Consider the following 13,050-nt stretch of genomic DNA (forward strand, 5'->3'; position numbering starts at 1 on the left):
TCTGTGTGTTTGTGGGTGTGTCTACATGTGTGTAGGTGTGTGACTGTTTATGGCACTGTGTCAATGCGCGTGAGTGCTCATGTGTCTGTGTGTGTGTGTGTGTGAGTTGGTGAGAGTGTCAGTGTGATTGGTAATGAGTGTGTGAGTATGTATATGAGTGTGTCATTGTGTTTGTGTGTGTGTGAGTGTGTTTTTGTTTAGGTCTGTGTGTGACATTGTGTGAGTCTATGTGGGAGTGCATTTCTGTCTGAGTGTGTGTGTGTCTGTGTGTAAGTGTGAGAGTGTGTTAGGGTGTTTGTGAGAGTGCAGGTGTGTGAGTGGGAGTGAGTGAATGTGTATATGTGTGGGTGACTGTGTGTGTGTGCATGTTTGTGCCTGACAGTCTGAATATGTGGGTGTTTCTGTGTGTAGGTGTGTGAGTGTGTGTGTGACATTGTGTGAGTGTGTGTGTGAGTGCAAGTGAATCTGTGTGTGTTGGTGTGTGAGTAGGTGTGCGAGAGCTTGTGGCAGTGTGTGAAGGTGTGTGTTTGAGACATTCTGAGCATGTGTGTTGGTGTCTCTGTGTGTGTAGATGTGTGAGTGCAGCAGTGTGTGAGTGTGTGAGTGGGAATGTGTCTGTGAGTGTGTGTGGGTGTGAGTGTGTTTCTTTGTGAAATTCTAGTTGTGTGAGTGGGAGTGATTGTGTGAGTGTGTATATAAGTGTGCGATTGTGTGTGAGTGTGTGTGATTGTGTGTGTGCCTATATGTGTGTGTGTCTATGTGTAGGTGCGTAATTGTGTGTGTGCAAAAGTGTGTGATAATGTGGGTGCTTCTGTGTGTAGGTGTGTGAATGTGTGAGTGTTTGTGAGAGTGTAGTTGTGTGAGTGTTTGTGTGTGTGTGAGTGTGTATACGGGTGTGTGATTGTGTCTGAGTTTTTGTGATTGTGTGTGAGAATGTGAGTGAATGTGTCTGTGTGTAGTTGTGTGATTGTGTGTGTGACATTGTGTGAGTGTGTGTGTGAGTGCATGTTTATCTGTGTGTGTTGGTGTGTGAGTAGGTGTGCGAGAGTTGTGGCAGTGTGTGAGAGTGTGTGTTTGAGACATTCTGAGAATGTGTGTTGGTTTCTCTGTGTGTGTAGATGAGTGAGTGCAGCAGTGTGTGAGTGTGTGAGTGCAAATGGGTCTGTGAGTGTGTGTTGGTGTGAGTGTGTTTCTTTGTGAAATTTTTGTTGTGTGAGTGGGAGTGAATGTGTGATTGTGTATATAAGTGTGTGATTGTGTGGGAGTGTGTGTGATTGCTGTGATTATGTGTGTGTGCCTATATGTGTGTGCGTCTATGTGTAGGTGCGTAATTGTGTGTGAAAATGTGGGTGATTCTGTGTGTAGGTGTGTGAATGTGTGTGTTTGTGAGGGTGTAGTTGTGTGAGTGTTTGTGTGTGTGTGAGTGTGTATACGGGTGTGTGATTGTGTCTGAGTTTTTGTGATTGTGTGTGAGAATGTGAGTGAATGTGTCTGTGTGTATGTGTGTGAGTGTGTGAAACAGTGTCTCAGTCTTCGTGATTTTGTGTGGGTGTGTGAGAGTGTGTGTGAGCGTTTGAGTGTAGGTGTTTCTTATTGAGGGCCTTTGTTTTTAATATATGTGTGTGTGTGAGTGTGTGTGTGTGTAAGTGTGAGTGGGAGTGAGAGTGGGAGTGTGTGTACGAGTGTGTTATTGTGTGTGATTGTGTTTGTGGTTGAGTTTCTGAGCGTCTGTGTGCAGGTGTGAGTGTCTGGGTGTTTTAGTGTGGGTGTGAGTGCATGTGACTCTGTGAGTGTGTGTGTGTGTAGTTGTGTGAGTGGGAGTGAGTGTGTGAATGTGTAGACGATTGGGTGATTGTGTGTGTGTGACTGTGTGTGAGAATGTGTGTGAGTGAGTCTGTGTGTGTAGGTGTGTGTTTGTGCTGAAATCTGTGTGATTGCGTGTGTTTGTGAGTGTGTGTGACAGTGTGTGTGAGTGTAGGAGTGTCTGAGTGCCTGTGTGATTTCTGTATGTGAGTGTGTGTGTTTGATGATGCGTTTGTTTGTGTGTGTGTAGGTGTGTTAGTGGGAGTGAGTGTGTATACGAGTGTGTGATTGTGTGTGAGTGTTTTTGTCTGTGAGTGGGTGTGAGTGTGTCTTTGTGTGCAGGATAGTGTGTGTGACTATTTGTGAGTGTGTGTGTGATTGCATGTGAGCCTGTGTTTGTGTGTTGTTTTGTTTGTGTGTGTAGGTGTTCGAGTGTGTTTGGCAGTGTTTGAGTGAGTGTTAGTGCGTGTGTGTCTGTAAGTGTTTGTGTGAGTAGGTGTGTGAGTGTGTGTGACAGTGTGATTGTGTGTGTGAGTGCGTGTGAGTCTGTGTGTCTGTGTGTTTGTGATGTGTGTCTATATGTGTGTAGGTGTGTGACTCTTTATGGCACTGTGTCAATGTGCGTGAGTGCTCATGTGTCTGTGTGTGTGTGAGTTTGTGAGTGTGTAGGTGTGATTGGGAATGAGTGTGTGAGTGTGTATATGAGTGTGTCATTGTGTTTGTGTGTGTGTGAGTGTGTTTTTGTTTAGGTGTGTGTGTGACATTGTGTGAGTCTATGTGGGAGTGCATTTCTGTCTGAGTGTGTGTGTGTCTGTGTGTAAGTGTGAGAGTGTGTTAGGGTGTTTGTGAGAGTGCAGGGGTGTGAGTGGGAGTGAGTGAGTGAATGTGTTTATGAGTGGGTGACTGTGTGTGTGCATGTGTGTGCCTGACAGTCTGAATATGTGGGTGTTTCTGTGTGTAGGTGTGTGAGTGTGTGTGTGACATTGTGTGAGTGTGTGTGTGACATTGTGTGAGTGTGTGTGAGTGCATATGAATCTGTGTGTGTTGGTGTGTGAAAAGGTGTGCGAGAGCTTGTTGCAGTGTGTGAGTGTGTGTGTTTGTGACATTCTGAGATTGTGTGTTGGAGTCTCTGTGTGTGTAGATGTGTGAGTGCAGCAGTGTGTGAGTGTGTAAGTGGGAATGTGTCTGTGAGTGTGTGTGGGTGTGAGTGTGTTTTTTTGAAATTCTAGTTGTGTGTGTGGGAGTGATTGTGTGTGTGTATATAAGTGTGCATTTGTGTGTGAGTGTGTGTGATTGTGTGTATGTGTGTGTGCCTATATGTGTGTGTGTCTATGTGTAGGTGCGTAATTGTGTGTGAGAATGTGGGTGCTTATGTGTGTAGGTGTGTGAATATGTGAGTGTGTTTGTGAGAGTGAAGTTGTGTGAGTGTTTGTGTGTGTGTGAGTGTGTATACGGTGTGTGATTGTGTCTGAGTTTTTGTGATTGTGTGTGAGAATGTGAGTGAAGGTGTCTGTGTGTATGTGTGTGAATGTGTGAATCAGTGTCTCAGCCTTCGTGATTTTGTGTGGGTGTGTGAGAGTGTGTGTGAGCGTTTGGGTGTAGGTGTTTCTTTTTGAGGGCCTTTGTGGTTAATATATGTGTGTGTGTGTGTGTAAGTGTGAGTGGGAGTGAGAGTGGGAGTGTGTGCACGAGTGTGTTGTGTGTGATTGTGTTTGTGGGTGAGTTTCTGAGCGTCTTTGTGTGCAGGTGTGTGTGTCTGACGGTTTTAGTGTGGGTGTGAGTGCATGTGACTCTGTGAGAGTGTGTGTGTGTAGTTGTGTGAGTGGGAGAGAGTGTGTGAATGTGTATACGATTGGGTGACTGTGTGTGAGTGTGTGTGATTGTGTGTGAGAATGTGTGTGAGTGAGTCTGTGTGTGTAGGTGTGTGATTGTGCCGAAATCTGTGTGATTGTGTGTGTTTGTGAGGGTGTGTGACAGTGTGTGTGAGTGTAGGAGTGTCTGAGTGCCTGTGTGATTTCTGTATGTGAGTGTGTGTGTTTGATGATGCGTTTGTTAGTGTGTGTGTAGGTGTGTTAGTGGGAGAGAGTGTGTATTCGACTCTGTGATTGTGTGTCAGTGTTTTTGTCTGTGAGTGGGTGTGAGTGTGTCTGTGAGTGCAGGTGAGAGTGTGTGACTATTTGTGAGTGTGTGTGTGATTGCATGTGAGCCTGTGTTTGTGTGTTGTTTTGTTTGTGTGTGTAGGTGTGCGAGTGTGTTTGACAGTGTTTGAGTGAGTGTTAGTGCGTGTGTGTCTGTAAGTGTTTGTGTGAGTAGAGGTGTGAGTGTTTGTGACAGTGTGATTGTGTGTGAATGCGTGTGAGTCTTAGTGTCTGTGTGTTTGTGAAGTGTGTCTATATGTGTGTAGGTGTGTGACTGTTTATGGCACTGTGTCAATGTGCGTGAGTGCTCATGTGTCTGTGTGTGTGAGTTTGTGAGAGTGTAAGTGTGATTGGGAATGAGTGTGTGAGTATGTATATGAGTGTGTCATTGTGTTTGTGTGTGTGTGAGTGTGTTTTTGTTTAGGTCTGTGTGTGACATTGTGTGAGTCTATGTGGGAGTGCATTTCTGTCTGTGTGTGTGTGTGTCTGTGTGTAAGTGTGAGAGTGTGTTATGGTGTTTGTGAGAGTGCAGGTGTGTGAGTGGGAGTGAGTGAGTGAATGTGTATATGAGTGGGTGACTGTGTGTGTGTGCATGTGTGTTGCCTGACAGTCTGAATATGTGGGTGTTTCTGTGTGGAGGTGTGTGAGTGTGTGTGTGACATTGTGTGAGTGTGTGTGAGTGCATGTGAATCTGTGTGTGTTGGTGTGTGAGTAGGTGTGCGAGAGATTGTGGCAGTGTGTGAGTGTGTGTGTTTGTGACATTCTCTGATTGTGTGTTGGTGTCTCGGTGTGTGTAGATGTGTGAGTGCAGCAGTGTGTGAGTGTGTGAGTGGGAATGTGTCTGTGAGTGTGTGTGGGTGTGAGTGTGTTACTTTTTGAAATTCTAGTTGTGTGAGTGGGAGAGATTGTGTGAGTGTGTATATAAGTGGGCGTTTGTGTGTGAGTGTGTGTGATTGTGTGTGAGTATATGTGTGTGTCTATGTGTAGGTGCGTAATTGTGTGTGTGCAAATGTGTGTGAGAATGTGGGTGCTTCTCTGTGTAGGTGTGTGAATGTGTGAGTGTGTTTGTGAGAGTGTAGTTGTGTGAGTGTTTGTGTGTGAGTGAGTGTGTATACGGGTGTGTGATTGTGTCTCTGTTTTTGTGATTGTGTGTGAGAATGTGAGTGAATGTGTCTGTGTGTATGTGTGTGAGTGTGTGAAACAGTGTCTCAGTCTTCGTGATTTTGTGTGGGTTTGTGAGAGTGTGTGTGAGCGTTTGAGTGTAGGTGTTTCTTTTTGAGGGACTTTGTGGTTAATATATGTGTGTGTGTGAGTGTGTGTGTGTGTAAGTGTGAGTGTGAGTGAGAGTGGGAGTGTGTGTACGAGTGTGTTATTGTGTGTGATTGTGTTTGTGGTTGAGTTTCTGAGCGTCTGTGTACAGGTGTGTGTGTCTGACGGTTTTAGTGTGGGTGTGAGTGCATGTGACTGTGAGAGTGTGTGTGTGTAGTTGTGTGAGTGGGAGTGAGTGTGTGAATGTGTATACGATTGGGTGATTGTGTGTGTGTGTGATTGTGTGTGAGAATGTGTGTGAGTGAGTCTGTGTGTGTAGGTGTGTGATTGTGCCAAAATCTGTGTGATTGCATGTGTTTGTGAGTGTGTGTGACAGTGTGTGTGAGTGTAGGAGTGTCTGAGTGCCTGTGTGATTTCTGCATGTGAGTGTGTGTGTGTTTGATGATGCGTTTGTTTGTGTGTGTGTAGGTGTGTTAGTGGGAGAGAGTGTGTATACGAATCTGTGATTGTGTGTGAGTGTTTTTGTCTGAGTGGGTGTGAGTGTGTCTGTGTGTGCAGGTGAGTGTGTGTGACTATTTGTGAGTGTGTATGTGATTGCATGTGAGCCTGTGTTTGTGTGTTGGTTTGTTTGTGTGTGTAGGTGTGCGAGTGTGTTTGACAGTGTTTCAGTGTTAGTGCGTGTGTGTCTGTAAGTGTTTGTGTGAGTAGGTGTGTGAGTGTGTGTGTGAATGCGTGTGAGTCTGTGTGTCTGTGTGTTTGTGGGTGTGTCTACATGTGTGTAGGTGTGTGTCTGTTTATGGCACTGTGTCAATGTGCGTGAGTGCTCATGTGTCTGTGTGTGTGTGTGAGTTTGTGAGAGTGTAAGTGTGATTGGGAATGAGTGTGTGAGTATGTATATGAGTGTGTCATTGTGTTTGTGTGTGTGTGAATGTGTTTTTGTTTAGGTCTGTGTGTGACATTGTGTGAGTCTATGTGGGAGTGCATTTCTGTCTGAGTGTGTGTGTCTGTGAGTAACGGTGAGACTGTGTTAGGGTGTTTGTGAGAGTGCAGGTGTGTGAGTGGGAGTGAGTGAGTGAATGTGTATATGAGTGGGTGACTGTGTGTGTGTGCATGTTTGTGCCTGACAGTCTGAATATGTGGGTGTTTCTGTGTGTAGGTGTGTGAGTGTGTGTGTGACATTGTGTGAGTGTGTGTGTGAGTGCAAGTGAATCTGTGTGTGTTGGTGTGTGAGTAGGTGAGCGAGAGCTTGTGGCAGTGTGTGAGAGTGTGTGTTTGAGACATTCTGAGCATGTGTGTTGGTGTCTCTGTGTGTGTAGATGTGTGAGTGCAGCAGTGTGTGAGTGTGTGAGTGGGAATGTGTCTGTGAGTGTGTGTGGGTGTGAGTGTGTTTCTTTGTGAAATTCTAGTTGTGTGAGTGGGAGTGATTGTGTGAGTGTGTATATAAGTGTGCGATTGTGTGTGAGTGTGTGTGATGGTGTGTGTGCCTATATGTGTGTGTGTCTATGTGTAGGTGCGTAATTGTGTGTGTGCAAATGTGTGTGATAATGTGGGTGCTTCTGTGTGTAGGTGTGTGAATGTGTGAGTGTTTGTGAGAGTGTAGTTGTGTGAGTGTTTGTGTGTGTGTGAGTGTGTATACGGGTGTGTGATTGTGTCTGAGTTTTTGTGATTGTGTGTGAGAATGTGAGTGAATGTGTCTGTGTGTATGTGTGTGAGTGTGTGAAACAGTGTCTCAGCCTTCGTGATTTTGTGTGGGTGTGTGAGAGTGTGTGTGAGCGTTTGAGTGTAGGTGTTTCTTTTTGAGGGCCTTTGTGGTTAATATATGTGTGTGTGTGAGTGTGTGTGTGTGTAAGTGTGAGTGGGAGTGAGAGTGGGAGTGTGTGTACGAGTGTGTTATTGTGTGTGATTGTGTTTGTGGGTTTGTTTCTGAGCGTCTTTGTGTGCAGGTGTGTGTGTCTGACGGTTTTAGTGTGGGTGTGAGTGCATGTGACTCTGTGAGAGTGTGTGTGTGTAGTTGTGTGAGTGGGAGTGAGTGTGTGAATGTGTATACGAATGGGTGATTGTGTGTGTGTGATTGTGTGTGAGAATGTGTGTGAGTGAGTCTGTGTGTGTAGGTGTGTGTTTGTGCCGAAATCTGTGTGATTGCGTGTGTTTGTGAGTGTGTGTGACAGTGTGTGTGAGTGTAGGAGTGTCTGAGTGCCTGTGTGATTTCTGTATGTGAGTGTGTGTGTGTTTGATGATGCGTTTGTTAGTGTGTGAGTAGGTGTGTTAGAGGGAGAGAGTGTGTATACGAGTGTGTGATTGTGTGTGAGTGATTTTGTCTGTGAGTGGGTGTGAGTGTGTCTGTGAGTGCAGGTGAGAGTGTGTGACTATTTGTGAGTGTGTGTGTGATTGCATGTGAGCCTGTGTTTGTGTGTTGTTTTGTTTGTGTGTGTAGGTGTGCGAGTGTGTTTGACAGTGTTTGAGTGAGTGTTAGTGCGTGTGTGTCTGTAAGTGTTTGTGTGAGTAGGTGTGTGACAGTGTGATTGTGTGTGTGAGTGCGTGTGAGTCTGTGTGTCTGTGTGTTTGTGATGTGTGTCTATATGTGTGTAGGTGTGTGACTCTTTATGGCACTGTGTCAATGTGCGTGAGTGCTCATGTGTCTGTGTGTGTGTGAGTTTGTGAGTGTGTAGGTGTGATTGGGAATGAGTGTGTGAGTGTGTATATGAGTGTGTCATTGTGTTTGTGTGTGTGTGTGAGTGTGTTTTTGTTTAGGTGTGTGTGTGACATTGTGTGAGTCTATGTGGGAGTGCATTTCTGTCTGAGTGTGTGTGTGTCTGTGTGTAAGTGTGAGAGTGTGTTAGGGTGTTTGTGAGAGTGCAGGTGTGTGAGTGGGAGTGAGTGAGTGAATGCGTATATGAGTGGGTGACTGTGTGTGTGCATGTGTGTGCCTGACAGTCTGAATATGTGGGTGTTTCTGTGTGTAGGTGTGTGAGTGAGTGTGTGACATTGTGTGAGTGTGTGTGTGACAATGTGTGAGTGTGTGTGAGAGCATATGAATCTGTGTGTGTTGGTGTGTGAAAAGGTGTGCGAGAGCTTGTGACAGTGTGTGAGTGTGTGTGTTTGTGACATTCTGAGATTGTGTGTTGGTGTCTCTGTGTGTGTAGATGTGTGAGTGCAGCAGTGTGTGAGTGTGTGAGTGGGAATGTGTCTGTGAGTGTGTGTGGGTGTGAGTGTGCTTTTTTTGAAATTCTAGTTGTGTGTGTGGGAGTGATTGTGTGTGTGTATATAAGTGTGCGTTTGTGTGTGAGTGTGTGTGATTGTGTGTATGTGTGTGTGACTATATGTGTGTGTGTCTATGTGTAGGTGCGTAATTTTGTGTGAGAATGTGGGTGCTTCTGTGTGTAGGTGTGTGAATGTGTGAGTGTGTTTGTGAGAGTGAAGTTGTGTGAGTGTTTGTGTGTGTGTGAGTGTGTATACGGTGTGTGATTGTGTCTGAGTTTTTGTGATTGTGTGTGAGAATGTGAGTGAAGGTGTCTGTGTGTATGTGTGTGAATGTGTGAAACAGTGTCTCAGTCTTCGTGATTTTGTGTGGGTGTGTGAGAGTGTGTGTGAGCGTTTGGGTGTAGGTGTTTCTTTTTGAGGGCCTTTGTGGTTAATATATGTGTGTGTGTGAGTGTGTGTGTGTGTAAGTGTGAGTGGGAGTGAGAGTGGGAGTGTGTGCACGAGTGTGTTGTGTGTGATTGTGTTTGTGGGTGAGTTTCTGAGCGTCTGTGTGGCAGGTGTGTGTGTCTGTTTTAGTGTGGGTGTGAGTGCATGTGACTCTGTGAGAGTGTGTGTGTGTAGTTGTGTGAGTGGGAGTGAGTGTGTGAATGTGTATACGATTGGGTGATTGTGTGTGTGTGTGATTGTGTGTGAGAATGTGTGTGAGTGAGTCTGTGTGTGTAGGTGTGTGTTTGTGCCGAAATCTGTGTGATTGCGTGTGTTTGTGAGTGTGTGTGACAGTGTGTGTGAGTGTAGGAGTGTCTGAGTGCCTGTGTGATTTCTGTATGTGAGTGTGTGTGTGTTTGATGATGCGTTTTTTTTTTTTGTGTGTAGGTGTGTTAGTGGGAGAGTGTGTGTATACGAGTGTGTGATTGTGTGTGAGTGTTTATGTCTGTGAGTGGGTGTGAGTGTGTCTGTGTGTGCAGGTGTGAGTGTGTCAGTATTTGTGAGTGTGTTTGTGATTGCATGTGAGCCTGTGTTTGTATGTTGGTTTGTTTGTGTGTGTAGGTGTGCGAGTGTGTTTGACAGTGTTTAAGGGTGAGTGCGTGTGTGTCTGTAAGTGTTTGTGTGAGTAGGTGAGTGAGTGTGTGTGACCGGGTGATTGTGTGTGTGAATGAGTGTGAGTCTGTGTGTCTGTGTGTTTGTGGGTGTGTCTACATGTGTGTAGGTGTGTGACTGTTTATGGCACTGTGTCAATGCGCGTGAGTGCTCATGTGTCTGTGTGTGTGTGTGTGAGTTGGTGAGAGTGTCAGTGTGATTGGTAATGAGTGTGTGAGTATGTATATGAGTGTGTCATTGTGTTTGTGTGTGTGTGAGTGTGTTTTTGTTTAGGTCTGTGTGTGACATTGTGTGAGTCTATGTGGGAGTGCATTTCTGTCTGAGTGTGTGTGTGTCTGTGTGTAAGTGTGAGAGTGTGTTAGGGTGTTTGTGAGAGTGCAGGTGTGTGAGTGGGAGTGAGTGAGTGAATGTGTATATGAGTGGGTGACTGTGTGTGTGTGCATGTTTGTGCCTGACAGTCTGAATATGTGGGTGTTTCTGTGTGTAGGTGTGTGAGTGTGTGTGTGACATTGTGTGAGTGTGTGTGTGAGTGCAAGTGAATCTGTGTGTGTTGGTGTGTGAGTAGGTGTGCGAGAGCTTGTGGCAGTGTGTGAGAGTGTGTGTTTGAGACATTCTGAGCATGTGTGTTGGTGTCTCTGTGTGTGTAGATGTGTGAGTGCAGCAGTGTGTGAGTGTGTGAGTGGGAATGTGTCTGTGAGTGTGTGTGGGTGTGAGTGTGTTTCCTTGTGAAATTCTAGTTGTGTGAGTGGGAGTGATTGTGTGAGTGTGTATATAAGTGTGCGATTGTGTGTGAGTGTGTGTGATTGTGTGTGTGCCTATATGTGTGTGTGTCTATGTGTAGGTGCGTAATTGTGTGTGTGCAAATGTGTGTGATAATGTGGGTGCTTCTGTGTGTAGGTGTGTGAATGTGTGAGTGTTTGTGAGAGTGTAGTTGTGTGAGTGTTTGTGTGTGTGTGAGTGTGTATACGGGTGTGTGATTGTGTCTGAGTTTTTGTGATTGTGTGTGAGAATGTGAGTGAATGTGTCTGTGTGTATGTGTGTGAGTGTGTGGAACAGTGTCTCAGTCTTCGTGATTTTGTGTGGGTGTGTGAGAGTGTGTGTGAGCGTTTGAGTGTAGGTGTTTCTTTTTGAGGGCCTTTGTGGTTAATATATGTGTGTGTGTGAGTGTGTGTGTGTGTAAGTGTGAGTGGGAATGAGAGTGGGACTGTGTGTACGAGTGTGTTATTGTGTGTGATTGAGTTTGTGGTTGAGTTTCTGAGCGTCTTTGTGTGCAGGTGTGTGTGTCTGACGGTTTTAGTGTGGGTGTGAGTGCATGTGACTCTGTGAGAGTGTGTGTGTGTAGTTGTGTGAGTGGGAGTGAGTGTGTGAATGTGTATACGAATGGGTGATTGTGTGTGTGTGATTGTGTGTGAGAATGTGTGTGAGTGAGTCTGTGTGTGTAGGTGTGTGTTTGTGCCGAAATCTGTGTGATTGCGTGTGTTTGTGAGTGTGTGTGACAGTGTGTGTGAGTGTAGGAGTGTCTGAGTGCCTGTGTGATTTCTGTATGTGAGTGTGTGTGTGTTTGATGATGCGTTTGTTAGTGTGTGTGTAGGTGTGTTAGTGGGAGAGAATGTGTATACGAGTGTGTGATTGTGTGTGAGTGATTTTGTCTGTGAGTGGGTGTGAGTGTGTCTGTGAGTGCAGGTGAGAGTGTGTGACTATTTGTGAGTGTGTGTGTGATTGCATGTGAGCCTGTGTTTGTGTGTTGTTTTGTTTGTGTGTGTAGGTGTGCGAGTGTGTTTGACAGTGTTTGAGTGAGTGTTAGTGCGTGTGTGTCTGTAAGTGTTTGTGTGAGTAGGTGTGTGAGTGTGTGTGACAGTGTGATTGTGTGTGTGATTGCGTGTGAGTCTGTGTGTCTGTGTTTGTGATGTGTGTCTATATGTGTGTAGGTGTGTGACTCTTTATGGCACTGTGTCAATGTGCGTGAGTGCTCATGTGTCTGTGTGTGTGTGAGTTTGTGAGTGTGTAGGTGTGATTGGGAATGAGTGTGTGAGTGTGTATATGAGTGTGTCATTGTGTTTGTGTGTGTGTGTGAGTGTGTTTTTGTTTAGGTGTGTGTGTGACATTGTGTGAGTCTATGTGGGAGTGCATTTCTGTCTGAGTGTGTGTGTGTCTGTGTGTAAGTGTGAGAGTGTGTTAGGGTGTTTGTGAGAGTGCAGGTGTGTGAGTGGGAGTGAGTGAGTGAATGTGTATATGAGTGGGTGACTGTGTGTGTGCATGTGTGTGCCTGACAGTCTGAATATGTGGGTGTTTCTGTGTGTAGGTGTGTGAGTGAGTGTGTGACATTGTGTGAGTGTGTGTGTGACAATGTGTGAGTGTGTGTGAGTGCATATGAATCTGTGTGTGTTGGTGTGTGAAAAGGTGTGCGAGAGCTTGTGGCAGTGTGTGAGTGTGTGTGTTTGTGACATTCTGAGATTGTGTGTTGGTGTCTCTGTGTGTGTAGATGTGTGAGTGCAGCAGTGTGTGAGTGTGTGAGTGGGAATGTGTCTGTGAGTGTGTGTGGGTGTGAGTGTGTTTTTTTTGAAATTCTAGTTGTGTGTGTGGGAGTGATTGTGTGTGTGTATATAAGTGTGCGTTTGTGTGTGAGTGTGTGTGATTGTGTGTATGTGTGTGTGACTATATGTGTGTGTCTATGTGTAGGTGCGTAATTGTGTGTGAGAATGTGGGTGCTTCTGTGTGTAGGTGTGTGAATGTGTGTGTGTGTTTGTGAGAGTGAAGTTGTGTGAGTGTTTGTGTGTGTGTGAGTGTGTATACGGTGTGTGATTGTGTCTGAGTTTATGTGATTGTGTGTGAGAATGTGAGTGAAGGTGTCTGTGTGTATGTGTGTGAATGTGTGAAACAGTGTCTCAGTCTTCGTGATTTTGTGTGGGTGTGTGAGAGTGTGTGTGAGCGTTTGGGTGTAGGTGTTTCTTTTTGAGGGCCTTTGTGGTTAATATATGTGTGTGTGTGAGTGTGTGTGTGTAAGTGTGAGTGGGAGTGAGAGTGGGAGTGTGTGCACGAGTGTGTTGTGTGTGATTGTGTTTGTGGGTGAGTTTCTGAGCGTCTTTGTGTGCAGGTGTGTTTCTGACGGTTTTAGTGTGGGTGTGAGTGCATGTGACTCTGTGAGAGTGTGTGTGTGTAGTTGTGTGAGTGGGAGTGAGTGTGTGAATGTGTATACGATTGGGTGACTGTGTGTGAGTGTGTGTGATTGTGTGTGAGAATGTGTGTGAGTGAGTCTGTGTGTGTAGGTGTGTGATTGTGCCGAACTCTGTGTGATTGCGTGTGTTTGTGAGTGTGTGTGACAGTGTGTGTGAGTGTAGGAGTGTCTGAGTGCCTGTGTGATTTCTGTATGTGAGTGTGTGTGTGTTTGATGATGAGTTTTTTGGTGTGTGTGTAGGTGTGTTAGTGGGAGAGTGTGTGTATACGAGTGTGTGATTGTGTGTGAGTGTTTATGTCTGTGAGTGGGTGTGAGTGTGTCTGTGTGTGCAGGTGTGAGTGTGTCAGTATTTGTGAGTGTGTTTGT

This window comes from Manis pentadactyla, chromosome 6, assembly GCF_030020395.1.
Source record: "Manis pentadactyla isolate mManPen7 chromosome 6, mManPen7.hap1, whole genome shotgun sequence".
NCBI classification, from domain to species: domain Eukaryota; kingdom Metazoa; phylum Chordata; class Mammalia; order Pholidota; family Manidae; genus Manis; species Manis pentadactyla.